At 43.0% G+C, this 20091-nt stretch overlaps 3 long non-coding RNA genes across 4 annotated transcripts in view; 1 reads left to right on the forward strand and 2 right to left on the reverse strand.

Annotated features, from left to right (window-relative positions):
• LOC308573220 overlaps positions 1 to 18595 on the reverse strand; it is a 22651-nt gene extending 4056 nt beyond the window's left edge. The window contains exons 1-2 of one of the 2 annotated variants that reach the window (XR_014001990.1): positions 17607 to 17725; positions 10638 to 10912 (exon numbers count right to left, since the gene is read on the reverse strand). This is a non-coding gene — a long non-coding RNA (uncharacterized lncRNA). The other variant, XR_014001989.1, reaches the window with a different exon arrangement.
• LOC308573219 lies at positions 679 to 4413 on the reverse strand. Its single transcript, XR_014001988.1, has 2 exons — positions 3505 to 4413; positions 679 to 3241 (listed from the first exon to the last, which is right to left on the reverse strand). It is a non-coding gene; the product is annotated as an uncharacterized lncRNA (long non-coding RNA).
• On the forward strand, positions 4143 to 4612 carry LOC308573227. The gene is made up of 2 exons (XR_014001997.1): positions 4143 to 4271; positions 4407 to 4612. It is a non-coding gene; the product is annotated as an uncharacterized lncRNA (long non-coding RNA).
• Positions 18596 to 20091: the final 1496 nt, after the last annotated feature.

Raw genomic sequence — 20091 nt, forward strand, 5'->3', positions numbered from 1 at the left:
TCAGAACATGGGAATCCCCCTTTGAAATTATTTTAATTGGCTGTATTTTTTGTGTTTTTTAATGTGGTAAGATTTGGTCTGTTTTGTTATTAATATGATTTTTTTATTGGAAAATGAATAAAAATTATTTACAAAAAAAGAGAAAGGGGTCCCTTGAGAACTTCAGTGACAAGTACAGAGCAATACTTCTCAATGTTGGGGGCCTCAGCCTTGATGATACAAACATGTTATTTATTTTGGATGTATCCCACCCTTCCTCCGTGGAACAAAAGGCAGCAAGCAAAGGGTTTGTAGGTGGTCTCTCCTGTCCAGGCCTAGACCTGCTTAGCTTTTGCAAAGTGGCTGCATCCTATGCCTTCATCAAGGGCCTTAAGACTAATTCCATTTGCCAAAGCAGTTCACCTTTGGGTGGCAAATCTTACTGCTGCAGAACAGAAACATTCAAAACCATCTAGGATGAATGTTAGATCTCCCTCATAATTATTGTGCTGATGGATTCTTCCACAGATGCTATGTAACTTGGAACATAATGCAATGCTTCCAATATAGTAGAGCACAGGAACTTTAGACTTTAAAAAAGTTCATTGTTTATACATACTCGAACATGTTTGGCCAGCTATCCTTTTTAAGGGTTGTATGGTGTTTGGGCTCCCTTTGAAACTGCTGAAATTGAGACAAGTCTAATACAAAATCCCTCCGTATGGCTAAGAAGACAACATTCACACCCAAACAAGTCATTTCAGGTCTTCAAGCCATTCTACAAATCCAAGCAATCTAAAAGCTTCAAACATGCCAACAAAGTAAATATTTTATCCGCTCCTATAAACTAGTCCCATATCCTATGGGGAAGGAAAATATATTACTCTTCTTGCCACCAGTCCCCCCCCCCCTTGTAACAGATAGAGGGTGGTCTCTGGCACTTTCTTCCCAGGTGATTCAAGTCCACATCAGTTACCTAAGCACCAACAAAAGTCAGGAAGGATGTCGAAGAGTTCCTCAAAATCCTCATAGGTTGTTTCATTGAATCTGCTATCTCAGAGGCAAGATTATGTAGAATACAAAAGTAAAGGTGAACAAACTATGTCCAGGAGCCAAAGTAAACATCAACAACTCAAAGCCACACAGCAACTCACAGACATTCAAGCCATAGAACCAGCTCTCCTTTCCCAAACACTTTAGTTATTCTTATAGTTTAAGTGATCTGCTTGATTTAAACAGACTCAACAAGTTTCTAATTCTAGTTTGGTTTTGTAAACTAGTGCAATGATTGAGCTGTCTTGGACCCAGAGGAACCAGATGTTTCCATCCACTCATGAGCCATTCAACACTCATACCAAGCAGACTCTGTGGAATTCTCAACTTCTGGAGAACATGATATTCTGCCAGGTGTAAAAGCATAGACCAAGTTTCATGATGGACTCCGGTATAAGATGTTTCTCTTATTCCAATAACAGATTGCAATGTAGGCTCAGTGCTCAGTGCCTGGATTGACTGGCTTCAGAATGGAAGTTTCGGGGATTATCTCTTGGAAATCCACCACATTCTTATCACCATGGATGTGAGCCTCTTTGGTTGAGGAGCTCAAAGATGGCCCAGAGAACCAAAGATGGCCCAGAGAACATGGTTGGAGTATCAAATGAGCACCAGCAGCCTGGAACCCAGAACGATCAAACTGTTGCTGCTGCTGTTCCAACTGCAAATACAGATCAGTCCTTTGCCCACACAATTACTGGGCAAAGATGTGCATAAACATGCAAGAAGGAATGCAATCAACACCGTTACACCCAGACTATAGAAAATAGACTGAATGGGAGAATAGCCTTTCCTCCAGATTGAAATACATGAGAATTCTTAATTTAACAGAAGACTGGCTCAGCAAGCAGAACACCCTACAGTCTGAATATACTCCTTTGGGTGTTCCAGCTGATAGTGATGTCAGTGATGAACCTCTTCACAAAGTTCAGAAAACAATCTGCTAGACATATTATTTACAATCACTGTCCCCTAATGTGGGATGCTCCCATTGCATTGATCTAAAAAACCTCATGCATTTACTTCTATCCCACTTCTTCCTCAGTTTAGCAAGTTTGGATCTGACACAGTAAAGTAATCCTGGGGAACTTTCTTTTGGTATTGGAGACCTTGGTTTTCAGCATTAGCCCTTCTGTCAATAAGCAGAGCCTGGAAGTTGCAAGCAAGTCAGGCCTTCTGTTGCAAGGGCTGGCATTTCACCTGCAGCCAAATTGTTACCAACTAGCAGCCTAGACATTGTGGAACAGGCATTAAGGGCCATGAATTATTTGAGTAATTTCCTCTGCTCTCTTTTCTTTTGCAAGGGATTCCACCAATAGAAATACTATTGAGATACAGTACTTTGAAAGTCTTCAACTGCATTACCAGGAAGAGCTTTCACCTGGAAAAAGAGCAAAGCAAATTATGTTCTGAAGTTTCTTCACAAGCTTCTAAAGAAAAGACTCAGTACAAATACCTTTAAGAGACAGGTCTTAGTCCTGAGTGAAGTCCTAAGAATTTCCATCCTCACATACATAGGTTTCCTTAAGTAATCCTTCACTGGTCTATGGATATCCTACTTGGAACTTCAACTACACACTCATGATTTGATCAGTCCTCTCCAAGTTTTCACCTAGTGTTCCCCTGGAGGGGATTCTTTTAAGATAGTTTTTTCCATCACTTTTGCTTGGAGAATCTCAGAGCCTGGGCTCACTGTCCACAAATAAGGATTTCTGTATTGTTCATATGGATAGGACTATATGTCAAAGGGCAATTAACATTTTCATAGAAATTAGCTTTGCCTAAACCTTGCCCCCCATCATGGTCCATTCTGGAGAAAACTTATCAAAAGCACATTTCTATTCAGTCTGGAAAGCTATTGGGAAGGAGGATCTTTTCATATCCTTCCGGTAGTCCTTCCTGAGTGATTCGATAGTCATTGGTACTTTGTCTAGATTGCTTGATGCCATTATTGGAGCTTTGAAGGCACTGGGAAAAATTATACCATCTCAAATTACTTCTCATTTTATGAGGAGCACCACCTGCTATAGTATTTGGGGGCAATCCCCCTTGGAAGTGATTTGCAGAACTGCAGTCTGGTCATTGGTTCACATGTTTACCAGACATTATAAAGAGGGTCTTTGTCATCAGCTGCTGCTGACTTTGGACAAAATGTTTTGCAGAGGGTGCTAATTTCATGAAGTATGCCGGAAACAAACTACAGTGGTACCTCGCAAGACGAATGCCTCGCAAGACAAAAAACGCGCAAAACTAAAGAGTTTTCCATTTTTTGAGTCGTTCCGCAAGACGAATTTCCCTATGGGCTTGCTTCACAAGACGAAACGTCTTGCGAGTTCTTGCGAGTTTGTTTCCTTTTTCTTAAAGCCGCTAAGCCACTAATAGCCGTGCTTCACAAGACGAAAAAGCCGCAAGACGAAGAGACTCGCGGAACAGATTAATTTCGTCTTGCGAGGCACCACTGTATAAGTCCACTCAGAGGAGATTACAGCTTTTCTGCATCTCAGATAGAGAGGCATGTCTCTGTATTCCTGAGGGGGAGAGAGAGAGAAATTACTTACTATAAACTCTCATTCTTCTAAAAGTAGGGAGGCTGATCTACCTACCTAAGATTGAGCTTCTGGCAATGATGTATTCAAAAGCACATAAGGGGAAACTACAAATGTCCATATAGAGTTGCCCTGTCTCTTTACTCTTCAGTTCTCTTTGTTTGGTTTTGCATGGCTGTGGTAATACTTTTTCCCTAAGTCTCCATATTTGTTCTTGATGGGGGGAGAGCAGGGAACTCCTTCCCTTAGTGAGATCAAAGGTTGAACCTGTCTTCCTACCAGGAGTAGGTGCTATCCCAGATATAGAGACAAGTCTCTGCACTTGTATATGAGCAAAAATCTGTGGTAAGTACAATGTTCCCTTTCATTTTAAAAGCAAAAAAAGAAATCAGACATGTGAAATTTGACTTTGCTGTCATAGGTGTGCTTCAAGGCATTGGTAGTTCTTAACTTTTCCTTTCCTCTCCTTTGTTGGTGTTTTGTTACTATGACTGTGATTGGCTGATCTTGTACATCCAATAGCATGATGTTTTGTTGGCTGCTAAGCCTCTTTGTTAGCTGCAACTATTATCAAAACTGTGGTCTGTAGTAAACATGGCTGTGCTGCTGAGAGTGATCCCATCTTTCCTTCTTGTGCCATGATGCTGTTTTCATGAATGTCTTCAAACGATGTCACTGAGATAATTCTGAAGTGTAAGTTCTGAAGGATGTTGTTGCTTTCCTAGAAAAATAATGCCTGTCCATGCACAAGCATGGAAATAGCGTTGTTAGTCTGTTGTATTTAAATCTGCAAGGATCATGGACAGAGAGCTGGATCCTCTTTTGCAGTGCTGGAATTCAGAGCAGAAAAAAACAGCCAGTAGGCCTTGAGCAGAAGGATGAGAAAATGAAACCAATAATAATCATACAGGGAAACTGACAAGTCTCCTTTCTTCCAAGCACGATTAAAGTTTTTATAAAAATGAGCTCAGCCCGCAACTGGAGCTTGTGCATATGTGTGTGTATATAAATAACATTGATCCTATCCCCTTTAATTGCTCAAGCTCTCTTTATTTGTAGTTTAGGCTCCAGTCCTGAAACGGTCCATTGGAGTTTCTCTGTGCAGAACTCCCTGCAGGATTGGTGCCATAGTGTCTGCACATGCTGCCATCTTGAGGGTTGCCTGAAGCCATCCGCATTTAAATGTTATTTTAAATAGCATCGCTGAGTGAATCCAATAACACTTTAATGCAGCACAAAGAGCAGAGCACAGCAATAGCATTTAGTCCCTACATCACCAAAGAGCACTGACCAGAAAATCAGCTAGGGTAAACTGATGAATTTGTGGTCTTGCTCAGAAATGCTTTATACATTATTTGGGTTACAGCTTTAGTTTTCAGTTTATAAATTGTTTTGTAGCCCAAACAGCTATGGAAAGGACATAATGCTCACCAGAACAATCCTTATGGGAACAATGGTCCAAAAGTAAACTATGAGTTTGTAGAATAATTCCATACATTTCAATTGCCATATCATAGCGTGCTTATACATCACATTTACATCCTGCACTTCATCCAAGGAGCTCAAAGTGGTAGTGTTTTCACCTCACAACCCTATGAGGTAGGTTCTGCTGAGAAATAGTAATGCACCTACAGCCACTCAGTAAACTTCATGGCTGAGTGGTGTAATTTGAATCAAGTTGTATCCAAACACAACATCTTAGTCACCACACTGGATTTTACTATTGCACTCACTATCCAGCTATTTCCTCCTATATCTTGATGGAAGACAGGTTAAAGCACAAATCCATTAAATGAGTTGTCTAAAGTAGCAAAGCAAGTCAGTGTCAGAGCCAGGATTACAATCAGGGAGTTTCCAAATTCTACACTTTAACCAATTTTGACTCTCCCTGCCATAATTTGAATGCCTTCTTATTAAAATCCAGTGTGATGACACACCAAAAAAAGACAATTGATGCTCCCCCTGCCCCAACATGCATACAGCCAGGTAAAAATTGCTTAGGGGAGAGGGAGGGGTGCTCACTAGAACAGTGTTTCCCAACCTTTTTTGGGCAAAGGCACACTTGTTTGATGAAAAAAATCTCGAGGCACACCACCATTACAGCCCCGTGACGTCAGCGCGCAGCGTCACGCCGGGAGGGACGCATGAAAGTGTAAGTTTCAATTGTTTTCCCTCCCCCTTGCCGGGGAACCTCCAAGCTTTGGGGGTGGGGGGGAGGAGGCAGCAAAGCGAGGCAGGAAGGAGAGCGCGGCTTGGCTGGGTGAGCTTTGGCAGGGGCAGGGAATGAGAGCCGCGAGGCGGGCGCTGCGGACGGAGGCGCTGCCCGCCGAGCTCGCAGGCAGCCAGGCAGGCAGACGGCGAGAGCCCCGCGCTGGGCGGCCTCTCCTCGCCGCCGCCGCCCCGCCTCTCGCCGCCCGACTCGCCCGCTTCCCTCCAGGCAACATCTCGCGGCACACCAGGCAACATCTCGCGGCACACTAGTGTGCCGCGGAACAGTGGTTGGGAAACACTGCACTAGAAGATATTGCTGACTCTCAGGGTGGCTTGTCTTCCTAACAGGCAAAAACAACTGCTTCCAGAGTACACAAGGCATGGCTTCTTTCAAAAGATTTATTATGGGTGGATTGGGTCTGTGACAGCAATAGCTCCTCAGCAGAGGGTAACAGCAGTGATTAAATGACAGCTCTTGTGAGTCTCTCCAACCCACAGCAATTGTGCAGGTTGCAGATAAGAGGAAATCAGTTCCCTACCACAGGACTCCTCAACAAGTAGATTTGCATAAACATATGCTCCCTGTAACATGAATCCACTATCCTGCTCACTCTGGTCTGAGACCGATCAAACAGCAAACTGGCCAGGGAGAATATAACTTTTACATAGCAAGAGATGGCAAAAAGTGTAATCATCCAGTTGGAGACTTGGTAACAGACATTCATTGTGCCAGTTATTTCAGCAATTAAGAAATGAGGCAGTCAACAAGAGATTCTGATTTTTCTTAACTTCTGTCAATGTATACATTACTCTAGAATTCCCCCTTGATTACTTTAGTTCAATTATCCTACTTGTGACAATGCCTAAACTCCATCTGTGGTGCTGATTACCCCTTTCTGGCTTGATGCTGCATTTATCCCCCACAAAATGGACCTGCCTTGCGCCATTCTCAGCCTAGGCTTTGTTCAGATCTTTCTCTCATGCAATCCTGCATCTTGCATGTTCCAGCCCAGCACACTATGTCTTGATATTATATGACTCAAAGGAGTGATGGATTCTCAAACAACAACAACAAACGTAAACCTGCTGTCCCTTTTGATTTCATCAGGTGCAAACAATATATATACGCCTTGTGCTGGTGCACCATGCCTAGGGTGATCTTAATCTCACATGTATTCTGAACCACGACTGAGTGCCTTACCAGTGAAAGTAGGTTTTAGCTGATGCCTTCAAGTAGGTTTGCAGGACAAGGAGGCAAGGCACTGTCAGCAGGAGGCCTTGTTAGATTTTTTCACCTGCAATCCTAATAACACTGACAAAAGGGAATGCCCCCAAGGACACTAAACTGGTAATATACTCTTCTCTTGCCTATCAGACCTTAAATGAAAACAGCTCCTAAATATTGCATCTAATACTTGTTTATTTTATTCAGGAGTCATCCTGAAGCTGTGGCAAGTGAGAAAATAAACACTATAAGAATCAGTGGCTCTTTAAATAACCATGGTTATTTTCAAAGTTAAGTGGAGTTCATAGTTCCCCAGGGAAATGCATTTGGCTTGTGAATAGCTCAAAGTGTGTGGCTCAAACTGTAGACAGATGTTGTTATAACAATCCCAAGATAACAGCTTCTGGCAAATGTGAAATTATCGCGTTTGTATCCTACTGTTTGTTCAAAAGAGCTTGAAACAGCATACTTCTATATATTTTAAAAGGCATCCTTTTATTTCCATTTTAATATGGAAACATACATCTGAAATTCCATCCAGAAATAAGAACACTGACAACCTATCTACAAACATGACTTTTTTCTTCTACTGAGTACGATAGGCTATTGAGTATAAATAGATCAAAAGAATAGGCCCACTGCTACATGGCTTCCATATCACAACAAAATCCTGGGGAGAATCGGAACCCCTTGAATCTAAATATTCATGTTATTGCATCTCAGCAAGGAACAAAGAAAAATCCTGTTTGCTGTTGCTGTTGAGGAAGCTTGTGGTAGCAAAAGTCACCTTCCTATGGGATTTAAAATGTAGCATCAATTTCACAGATGAAAACGAGGACGCTCCTGTGAAAGAGTGGGTGGCCCCAGGGGTGCACTCAATTTTGGCCATCACAATACAGGATGCTTCTAGACTGGTAATATTTTCAGGTGGAATTCAATCACATACCAGCAAATTCAGGTTTATGCAATTAAAGTTGATTTTGGAATTCTTGCACAACAAACCCATTTCACTGGACTTTATAAGTGACAGGAAAATACACTGGAAAATAGGGGGGGGGTTAACACTTGGCTAGTACAAAATAGCTGTAACTTTCCTATAAACTCTAGGATGAATGCTCTAGACAGCATAAGTAAAATTGCATGCAAGCCAGTGGCTCATTATGACAAAAATTTTGAGACAAGCCCTACATTATAGGGCAAGCCAAACATATATATGCTATGACACCAAGAAGATACTGGCTAAGTGACAGAGGCAAATTTGTCTGTGTTCAATACTATGCCAGAACTCTTTATACCCACTTCTCTTTCCCTCCCTAATTTCTGCATAATACTTAAGGCTCTTCAGAGGGAGGTAAAGACAGAAAAAAGCCCCCAGGAAATACATTAAAATGCTTTTTCTTCATTTGCCTCAGACTACAAAACTTACATTATCAATGTTTGTTTGGATGTCACCATAAGAACTGAGATCTCAAAGATCTTAAGCTATGTATTAGTAAAGGCTATTCTGTACTTTGAGCTGCCATCAAAAGGTTTGGAGAATGAGGTTTTCATCAGGACAGTAATCTGAAAAAATGTAGTCACAGCTGAACAGTAGAAAGGTAAGCATTTTCTTAGCATATTTCCTTCTGAACTAGGCTGTCACACAGGAACAGTACAGAGTTTGTATCCAGTGATATCCAAGCCCCACTGCTTCCATCCATTCCACCAGGTTTCTGTTATGCTCACTATAACTATGCTCTCCTTTAAAACCAAACAGTCCAGCTTGCTCAGCTTGCCTCAGAGGCTTCTAGCATTAGCACATAAATATCTATACATCATTATGTCTCTTTCCAAATGTCTCTGACATGTGCATCTTTTGCTACAGCACTTTAGCCTCACTGAATGGCTATTGTGTTTCCTGTACTTCCATTGCCTAGCTCTATCCCACCTCCATCTGGACAATCAAACATTTACACCCTCATATTTATCCCAAACCAAATGCTCCCCAGCTGCTTTTTCCTCAGCAGTTAAATGCTGCTTTTCCACCTTATTGTTATTTTAAGCACCAAGAGTCTGGTTCTGCTTGGTTCCAGTGGATCCTGTCTCCTTTTTGCAGGCCAGGCTTGCCTCAAAACATTCCTCAGTCCCTACTAGTTCTAAACTCCTCTCTCACCAGATCTCAGGTGAGCATTGGAACTCCTCGACTTTGCCTGTCTAGCTGGCCCAGTGCATGGAGTGGTAGCATTTCAGAGAAAGTTACCTTTGAAGTTCCTAAAACTTCTTGCCTAGCAAATTTTGCTTCCAGGAACATGTGACTACATTTTTCAGCATCATTCCAACCAGCATGCACTGCAAGTATTGACTCTTGCCCAGCACTGTATACAAGGCTAAATGAAAGGTGACATCTGCAACATTCACAACAGGCAAAAAAGTTACTATGCACCTGGCCCCAAGTCTTTTCAGTGCCAGACTAAAGCAGTTTTATACACCCAAGTATTGGAATGCTGATAGCTGTCTCTCATTCAAAGGGTGGTTTTTAGCTGCTTGTTTTATGGGGATCATTTGTGGTTATTTAATGTCAGCAAATGTATACTGGGCAGGGAGGTGTTTCAATTAGTTATTATTTAGTTATTATTGTACGTTTTCATGGTATTTATTATGCAAGTCGTCATTAGACCTTAACCATAACGTGGTGCATACATAAAGTCATAATAATAATACTAATTAATAATAATAATAATAATAATAATAATAAAATTTATTATTTGTACCCCGCCCATCTGGTTGGGTTTCCCCAGCCACTCTGGGCGGCTTCCATAGAAACCAAAAATACACTAAAATATCACACATTAAAAACTTCCCTAAACAGGGCTGCCTTAAGATGTCTTCTGAATGTCAGGTAGTTATTTATCGCTTTGACATCTGATGGGAGGGTGTTCCACAGGGCGGGCACCACTACCGAGAAGGCCCTCTGCCTGGTTCCCTGTAGCTTTGCTTCTCGCAATGAGGGAACCGCCAGAAGGCCCTCGGCGCTGGACCTCAGCGTCCGGGCAGAACGATGGGGGTGGAGACGCTCCTTCAGGTATACAGGTAATACAGTATTCAAGCCCATCACAAACCAACACAATGTCTCTACCCGATTGGTCACTACCCAGAACACCCATCCACTAGGGAAGAATCCTCAGCATGTAAGGATATCTGTTCATTTTCCAAGTACTGAAACCACAAAGGTAATATGGTAATCTTAACCCTTCATAGCTGAAATCAAGCCAAAAATACTGCAATTCACCGATCTGTGGGGAGATTTAAAAAACAAAGTGGTAGAAAGAGTTCAAAGCATTTTTGTTTTGCAATTATCTCAAATCTCCCCTGAACTCTTCAGCCCCTTTATTAGGAACAGAATGGGCAAATGCTCTTTACCCTTGCATGTCTGCTGGTTTTCTACTCTTCCCCCCCCACCCCGACAATATACTATGTAACATTCAAGGTTGCCATATCATGAGCAGGGATTTTATTGATATGCACTTGGGTTGTGAAAATTATTGCAGTATCTATTCAAGGGGTCTTTTATTACTTTTATTATTCCTCCATACCATATGTACATCTCTGATGATATTAGGGGAAAGTCAACATGGAAAACAGACCTGAAATGCTGGACAAACGTTATTTCTCTTTACTGGCTTCTATATTATTAATGTGTTCCATCTTCCAAGTCTAACTGGTGTCCTCCCAGTCAAATTCTTTTGAAATTGTGAACATTGGTGGGTGACATTATGGGGCTCAACAGCCTCTCTTTCCATCATGCTCCATCTGTGGATGGCTTTGATCTTGGTGTTTAATGAAGGCATTAATTGATAGCACCTGCATGAGGAATTCACACTGTCTCTTAAGCTGTTTGAAATGCTGGAGCCTCCACCGCCTTAAGAAGAAGAAGAGATAAAATAAGATCAGAATCATTATGAAATTATGTATATTTTTATGGACTGTTTGCTGTTTTATTTTTAGGGTCATTTCAGCCTCATTGCTGCACAATATAAGTTATGTCAATTAAACCAGCACTGAACTTTGAAATGCTCTTTTATGGAATGTGGTTAATATTCAGTAGCACAGTCTTGTATTAAAATACTAGTCTGACAGCCACAGGTGACATTACTATTGCATACAGGCATATCATCAGGCAGGAAGAGAAAGGATGAAGCTCCTCTGCACGCAGCATAGAATCTATGCACGTTGCCAAAAGAGGAAAGACGCCTCCCCCATGTCCAGCAAATAAATCCAATTGGCTGTTGTCTTTCTCCTGCAAACCCCAGCAGACTAGTATTATCTTTTCTCTTTGCAAGCTAATAACTTTTGAGAACTTATTTATAAGGCTGCAATACAGGAACAGTGGTCAATAAAGGAATAGAAAAATGTATGAAAAATGGGAATTCAAGATCAAAAGCAATTTTACTAGTTTAGATTGCTTCAGAACTACATTGTTCAATACTGAAATAACACAGGGAATACTTCTTCCAGAGTATCTTGTGGCAGCTGATTTTAGCAGCAGAGTTCTGACAGGTCATGGGTCTTTCTTGGAAATAATTTTCCTACACTAAGTTTATAGGGCAAGCTGGAGCTAAAGTCAGGTTGCTTATAGTTTCTATGGAAGAAATGGAAGCAAGGGGAGGCTGCAAATACGAACTTGAATCAGAGTATGAGAACCCACTTTGTGCAGATGTGGGAGTTCTCAAAGGCACATACAGCTCTCCTGCCCTAAGATTAATTGCTATGGAAGAAACATCTGTGTGCAAAGATCCCCGTAATGAAATGAATGGGGTGTGTGCATCAGAAGAACCATAACACTTTTGTTTTCTTCTATCTCATTGGTTTTAATATATGAACCATGGGGTCAAAATTTTGGCTGCTCAGTTGCAATCTAAACCATGTGCAGCATTATAGTTTCATTATTATTTATTATATTTGCCAGTCACTCTTCTTATGGAATAACCCAAAGCAGCTTACATTAAAACCGATCAAGTACAACAATAAAAACCAAAAAATACAGCTATATGGAAAAAAGCAGGTTACTTTCCCACTAAATGAGGCAACAATGCCACCCCTTAACTAAGGGCCAAAGATCTGGGTAAAGAGAGAAGTATTCACATGGTGCCTAAAACTGGATAAAGATGGGGTCAGGTATGACTGCTTGGGGAGAGCATTCCACAAGTGGGGGAGCAGTGGTGTACCTAGGGGTTGGCTAGGTTGGCCCTTGCCAAGGGTGTAGGCCCAGGAGAGTGCAAAAATTGTGCCTCTTCACTCTGGCTCGGAGTGGCTAGGAAGGAAAACAGCGAGGGGAAGAAGGCAGGATGGACCAATGGGGTGGGTGGGAGGCAGACCTAACCCTGATGGCAGCGGAGGCAGTCAATGGCAGAGCACAAAAATAGATGAAGAGCAACCTTTTTGTGTTTCTGGTCTATGGGCTCTCCCGGCTTCGGAAGTGCCAATACAACTCCTTGCCAAGAATGCAAGGGACGGGGGGGGGGGGATACAGCTTTTTGCTAAGTGCACAAGGTAACCTAGGTATGCCGAGGGGACCACTTCCTGAACGACATAAGGCTTTATAGCTCAAAACCAGCATTTTGAATTGAGCCTGGAAACTAGCCAGTGCAGTCATGTCAGTATTGGGGTTACAGTATATGTTTAGACCATCATACAGTGGTGCCTCGCAAGACGAAATTAATTCGTTCCACGAATCTTTTCGTCTTGCGATGTTTTTCGTCTTGCGAAGCACGGCCAGTCGCAGCTGCGTTTCTGTTTTTTTTGTTGGTTTTTTTGGTTTTTTTGGGGGGGTTCACCGTCCGGGCGCTCGGCTTCCGCCGCCCTGCCCCCTGCGGGCCTCCGGAGTTTCCCTCCAGTCGGCCGGCACGCCCGAGGGGGCCTGGTACGGCGGATGGGCCCGCGCCCGGAGAGGTCCGAGGGGGCCGCCAGCGGCAGGGGCAGCAAGCGGAGCGCCTCGCCCAGACGAGATGGGAGATAGGGTGGCGGCACCGCCGCTGCGCGTCGGCCGAAGCCTGCCCAGTGACAGGACGCCAGAGGAGAAAGACCCGGCGGCGACCCGAGCGACGGCGCATCCCTCTTCACCCTCGCCGGCCCAGACGCCCGCTGCTGCCTGCCGGGCGGCCCCCGGCCGGCCACCCGCGCGCGCGCCCGGAGGGGCTCCCAGCGCGTCGACGGGCGGACATCGCCGCCGGCCAGAGGGGTCGCCCGCGCCCTGCCCTCCGCACAGGTTAGGGCCAGGCATGGGTCCGCCGCGCGTACCCCGGCTGGCACCCGTCACGCCCGGCGGCGTGCCGCGTCAGCGGCCTGGGCTCGCTCGTGGCATGCATCGGCATGGCATGGCGGGTCGGAGCCTCGCCTGGGCGTGACCGCCCGGGCCCTCGCGCTCTTGTGAATCACGGTCCGTCGCAGCTGCGCCTCTTTAAGGGGCTTTAAGAAAAAAGCACAAGACGTTTCCGTCTTGCGAAGCAAGCCCATAGGGAAATTTGTCTAGCGAAGCAACGCAAAACCGAAAAACCCTTTCGTCTAGCGCGTTTTTCGTCTTGCGAGGCATTCGTCTAGTGGGGCACCACTGTACTCTGGTCAACGATCTGGCCACAGAATTCTGCACCAGATGCAGTTTCCAACCTATCTTCATAAGCAGCCCAATTTATAACACACTGCAGTCCTCCATCCTAAGGTTACCAGAGCAGACAACAGAAGTAGCTGTCCTAGCACAGCTGTATCACAGGTTATGGCTGATGGAGGGCAATCCATACCACCAAGGCCATGGGCCTCAAGCAACAGTAATGGATACAGAAGTACTCCATGCTACATACCTTCTCCATCAAAGATAGCATAACTCAATCCAGAGTATGCCACATCCCATTCATCCCATTCTGCCCAGACACTGAGGTCCAGTGCCGGGGGCCTTCTGGCGGTTCCCTCACTACGAGAAGCCAAGTTACAGGGAACCAGGCAGAGGGCCTTCTCGGTAGTGGTACCCGCCCTGTGGAACAACCTCCCACCAGATGTCAAAGAGAAAAAAAGCTACCAAACTTTTAGAAGACATCTGAAGGCAGCCGTGTTTAGGGAAGCTTTTAATGTTTAATAGGTTATTGTATTTTAGTGTTTTGTTGGAAGCCGCCCAGAGTGGCTAGGGAAACCCAGCCAGATGGGCAGGGTATAAATTATTAATTTATTTATTTTTTATATTAATAATTATTATTATTATTATTATTATTATTATTATTATTATTATTATTATTATTATCCAGTCTAGGGAACCACCTATAAATAGTGCCTTAGTCTTGTCTGGATTAAGCTTCAGTTTATTGGTTCTCATACAGCCCATTACTCACTCTGAAAGATTAGGCTTAATAGATTGTCTAGTATTTGTGCTGTAAAGGGCAAGAACTGCTTGTGTAATCCAGTGTTCCTAGTTAGAGCATTGAATGGTACTGGTGATCTAAAATTATACCCATTTTGCTTCAGGAACATAGACACTTCCAACAATTTTAACCTAGGCAAAACTAAAAGTCTGTGGATGGCTTTGCATGTTATTTTTTTAAGACTTGGATCATGGCCTCATTCATTCACTCATTTATTGTCTCCCATTACATGATATCAGATCAGGTTAAAATGTAATTAAAAACAATACACCTGTTTTCAGGGTCTCAAGGGGCAGGTTGTGTGGGAAACTGCGCTCAACCCTGCAATCCTTAGCACCACCACAAGAAGTGCTACAGCCTCTTGGAAGCACAGCACTGGCAACCATTTTGCTGTACTTAACCCAGTTATTAATATTTAATAAGTGAAGAAGGCCTGTGTAAAAAGCTAGCATCCTGGCATCTAGTGCTTCTGATGTATTTAGTACTAATATTAGATAGCACTTTTCATGTTGACTAGGGGTTGAATAGGTAGAAGGGGGGGGGGTTGTGTGCATTGTATTTAGTGGTCCTAGTTCTCCTATTTTCTATTAACTGCAGAGATATTAAAGAAGAGTTCCAACTAGAGATCTAAATGTGAAGACTGAGGTTCAATTATTAGCTGACATGGTTAATTCCTTTATTAATTTATCTAGTAGTAATAAAAATAATTTATTATTTGTACCCCGCCCATCTGGCTGGGTTTCCCCAGCCACTCTGGGCGGCTTCCATAGAAACCAAAAAACACTAAAATATCATACATTAAAAACTTCCCTGAACAGGGCTGCCTTAAGATGTCTTCTGAATGTCAGGTAGTTGTTTATCATTTTGACATCTGATGGGAGGGCGTTCCACAGGGCGGGTGCCACTACCGAAAAGGCCCTCTGCCTGGTTCCCTGTAGCTTTGCTTCTCGCAATGAGGGAACCGCCAGAAGGCCCTCGGCGCTGGACCTCAGCGTCCGGGCAGAATGATGGGGGTGGAGACGCTCCTTCAGGTATACTGGGCCAAAGCCGTTTAGGGCTTTAAAGGTCAACACCAGCACTTTGAATTGTGCTCGGAAACGTACTGGGAGCCAATGTAGGTCTTTCAAGACCGGTGTTATGTGGTCTCGGCGGCCGTCCCCAGTCTAGCTGCCGCATTCTGGATTAGCTGTAGTTTCCAAGTCACCTTCAAAGGTAGCCCCACGTAGAGCGCATTGCAGTAGTCCAAGCAGGAGATAACTAGAGCATGCACCACTCTGGCGAGACAGTCCACGGGCAGGTAGGGTCTCATTCTAAAGTACTCATTCTAAAGCTATCTAAACTAATGGTCATCACAATATTCTGTGGAGATTAAATCAATAAACTGTTTTGAGTGAATAACTTTATGATTGTTGCTATTTTGTCCTAAAATGACTATTCATTTCTACCTCAATTAACATTTGATATACTTTGCAATTTTTTTCACAGTCACCCTCAAAACATCTATGCAAGATCATTTTCAATCTAGTTTGCAGCTGGGGAACTGGGGTTATGTACTAGTTAGTCACCAAGGCCCAACTAAGGATTCCCCAAACACCTGGGGAAGAATCTGCTTTGTCAGATCCACTCTCTGGGTCTGCTTCTGTTGCTAGCCTTCCAAGGACTAGACTTTTATTTGGCATATGTTTGTAAAATCTCTGACTTCAACTGAGTCATACTAGCACCCAGCAGCCAAGGAGGGCCTCTTGAGTTTTTCAAAAAGATTTTGAGTCTGCAGAGCAGGCAATTCCATGGGTGAAAGATTCAAAATGACCTCAAATTGTATTAAGACCAACGATGATCACTTAATCCTAACCCAGGGTTTTGGCCTCAGCAGCTAGACAAGTCTCAAAGTAAAGCAAAGTTTAATATTCTTGATAGCTGGATTCAATTTAGGCGTGCAGCAGAGACGATAGTCAGGGAAGGAGACAAATAGTCTTCAGACAATTAAATTTAATTGTTCCATCTGAAGATTATTTATCTCCTTCCCTGATTATTGTCTCCTCCAAGGAGTGAATAAATTGGAACCAGCAATCGGCAAGAGTTACTCTATTCCCCTGAAACGAAGCTGAGTTCTGAAGAAACATCAGGCTTTCAGATCAACATGACGCTTTGTTCTAATAAGCTAGTGGCTGCTTTAGATCTGCCACCTTTGAACATCTTTTTAGCAGACACCAAATCAGCAAAAGTACATTCCAGCATCCTCCTTTTATACCAACATTTGGCAGCTCTGAGTTAAAACTACTATATCACCTGACCCAATCAAATGTTCAAAGCTAGATTTGAATATAATGCTACTATGTGAAAATAATTACTACAAAATGGCACACACACCCTGTTACTTTAAAAAGATGATTTGAGCATAAGCCTGTGGAGGAAGACTTTAAATGCTTTGTCTTCCTAGTCCAGAGAATAAATAAGTTCAAACCACTATCGCCTGCTGTAAAGCACCAAACCTTCCACCTCTCAAAAATAATGTATTGTGCAAATTGTTGACTATCAAAGAAGTGCTTCTTAGTAGAATTGGTTTGTGGTCCTCTTGTGCGACAAACCCACCTCAAAAAAATCAGATTGGAAAATGCACTGTAAATTAAGGGATAGCAACAGATTGACACAATGCTATATAACCTCCCCACAAAGAAATCAGGATGAATGCTCAAATATATTACCTGCCAGTGACCTGAGAGGTAGTGGGAATTAGAAGAATGATATAATCCACTACTGTAGTTGCTAGTGCAGAAACTGCCGGAGATCAAGTGATTAAGTTTAATAAACACCAATGGCTCTATATTCTATAGCTTTCACTGTAATCATCTATATCTGTTGTGAGGCTTTGTGTATGAATCTTTGTTCAAGGACTGAAATTGGATGTCTTGCTATGCAAAAAGTAGAAGCAGCTCTGCTCACCAGGCACTTCTCATGTTCTCACACACCATGAACCTGACAGAATTCTTAAGCTACTTGAATTCATCTCCACACAGATGTGTGGAGCAAAGTCAGGGCTTATCCATATAAACAATCTCCAAAACAAGGGTTTTTCCATAGCACTGAAAAATATTACATAGCTGCAATATACAGTGGTACCTCGGTTTAAGAACAACCCTGTTCACAAACTATTCGGTTTATGAAGACTGCAAAACAGCTAGTAGTGTCCCAGTTTGCAAACTTTACCTCGATCCAAGAACGGAATCCGAACAGTGGAAGTGTTAGGATCGTCCTACTCACGTGTAGGACCCTGGCAGAGACACAGGCCTGACTGGCAAGTTCTCTCCCACCTGGTCTGTCGCACAATTCTCACCTGGATAGAAGCAGGGCCATGCAAAACTGGTAGGCCGCATTTCAATAACCTTCCCCAAAGGGACTGTTCCCCTTTGCCTCTGGGTTTGTGCTGTTGGCATCCGTCTGCTTCAGGAGACCATGCAAGAGTGTCCCTTCGGGAGTAAAGTTAAACCGTTGGAGAGTTACAGCACTGGTTGTGGCTGTAGAGACCGAGACAGGAGAGGCATGTTTTATTGGGGCAGATGAAGCCCTCTGGTTTTGCTGCTACAGGTGCGCCATGGCGTTTTTCCCCTCTTCTCAGAGGTCATTCCTCTTCTGGTCAGTGCTGTGGATACACAACCCTAACTGCTTCCAGGCACTGCGAGCTGCCCTCCCTTCACCACAGCCACAATTAGATGAGGGGCTCACCATTCCCCTCAGAAAGGCACCAAATGGCTTTTTTCACACGGAAGGTTCCAGAGCAGATTTCGCCTCTCAGGAATTTCCCCTCAGAATCACCACAGCACACGAAGGCTGGGACTTAAGACAGGTCTGCTTCCAATTGGCTCTGCTTCTTCTCAGATTCTGATTGGCTGTACAATGTATCCGTCTCAGAGAGCTTTGCCTGATACCATTCTTCCTCCTCCAAAACGTTGTTTGTTATACAGGGTGAGTCCTTTAAAAGAGGCCCTGTGGATACAGAGTACACATGTTCCACGGGGCCTCTTTTAAAAGACTCACCCTGTAGTTTGGCTGTATCAAAAGGAAACAATAAATGCAATGAGGTTTTTTTTTAAAAAAACTTTTTTTAAAAAAACCTACTCCAAATTAGCTAACAGATCAAGCCAGCAATCCTATGCACACTTAGCTGGGAGTAGGCTGAACTCAATGGGGCTTATATGTGAATACAGTGGTACCTTTGGTTAAGTACTTAATTTGTTCCGGATGTCCGTTCTTAACCTGAAACTGTTCTTAACCTGAAGCACCACTTTAGCTAATGGGGCCTCCTGCTGCCGCTGTGCCGCTGGAGCACAATTTCTGTTCTTATCCTGAAGCAAAGTTCTTAACCTGAAGCACTATTTCTGAGTTAACGGAGTGTGTAACCTGAAGCGTATGTAACCTGAGGTACCACTGTAGATATTGTATAAGAATAGCCTGCTGAATCAGGCCAATGGCCCATCAAATCCAGCATCTTGTTCTCACAGTGACTAACCAGGTGCCTGTGGGAAACCCACAAAAAACAAAAACAATTTCCCTTTCCATACCATAGCCACCATTATTTGGAGCCATCGATAGCCCTCTCCTTCATGCGTTTGTCTAATTCTCTTTTAAAGCCATCTAGGTTGGTTGCCACCACGGCCTCATTGGGGACCAATTTCCATCGTTTAACTATGTACTCACGAAGAAGTGTTTTTTTTCAATCTGTCCTGAATCTTCCCACATTCAGCTTCATTGAATGTCCATGAGTCCTCTTGTTATGAGGGGGATAAAAAACTTCCCTATCCAGTTTCTCCATGCCATGCACAATTTTATAAACTTCTATCAGGTCGTCTCTTACTTGCCTTTTCTCCAAACTAAAAAGTCCCAAATGCTGTGATCTTTCTTCATAGACGCGATTTTCCTGACATCTTGTTCGGTTGTACTAAAGATTTTGGCCCCACTGTGGGATGCTGGACTTTTTGTCTCATGGACCAACGCTGCTATCTTTGCTTCGTATATTTCTAAAACACAGATTATTCTCGACGAAAAATAGTTACTTTTGTTTTTATATTAAGAAAATGGGGTGGAGGATATTTCATAACATGGCAGTGAACAAGCAGGAATCTGGCAATACGTATTGCTAAATAGTTTTGGGGATGTTAACTTCAAAGTATATTTTTTTTCTGCAACCCATAGGGTACGTTTTTATTCTTCCTTACACCCACAGCCGATTTAAGTCCTCCAACCCTAACATTTTCAGAATGCCAAAATTCAGTTTATATTTGCCAAGTTGTGAGATCAAGTTCTCAAATAAAACAAACAAGGTCTGTGCCAGCCATACTGGAACACTGACAATAGCATATCTGTCTATTGCACACCCTTCCCTACATGGGAGATGCCAATTATTTTTTAGTTCATTTTATTAACTATATATGTATATATACAGGTATACACACACACACAACAGTGAAAATATATACATCTAATCTAATTCATATGAAGCCTATGTACACAATTGTGTAATACTAAAAGGGAGTATCCATTATTGCAATAAAGCAAATATCTCTGTTAACTTCAATTTCATATTTTGTTTTCCAAAAATCAATAGACACCATGTTGTCTTGAATTTTTATATTATGGATTTTATTGTTGTAAAGACTAAGCCACCCTTGGGAAACCAACTTGGCCGAAGAGAAGA

This window comes from Podarcis bocagei (genome assembly GCF_964188305.1).
Source record: "Podarcis bocagei genome assembly, chromosome: 14".
NCBI classification, from domain to species: domain Eukaryota; kingdom Metazoa; phylum Chordata; class Lepidosauria; order Squamata; family Lacertidae; genus Podarcis; species Podarcis bocagei.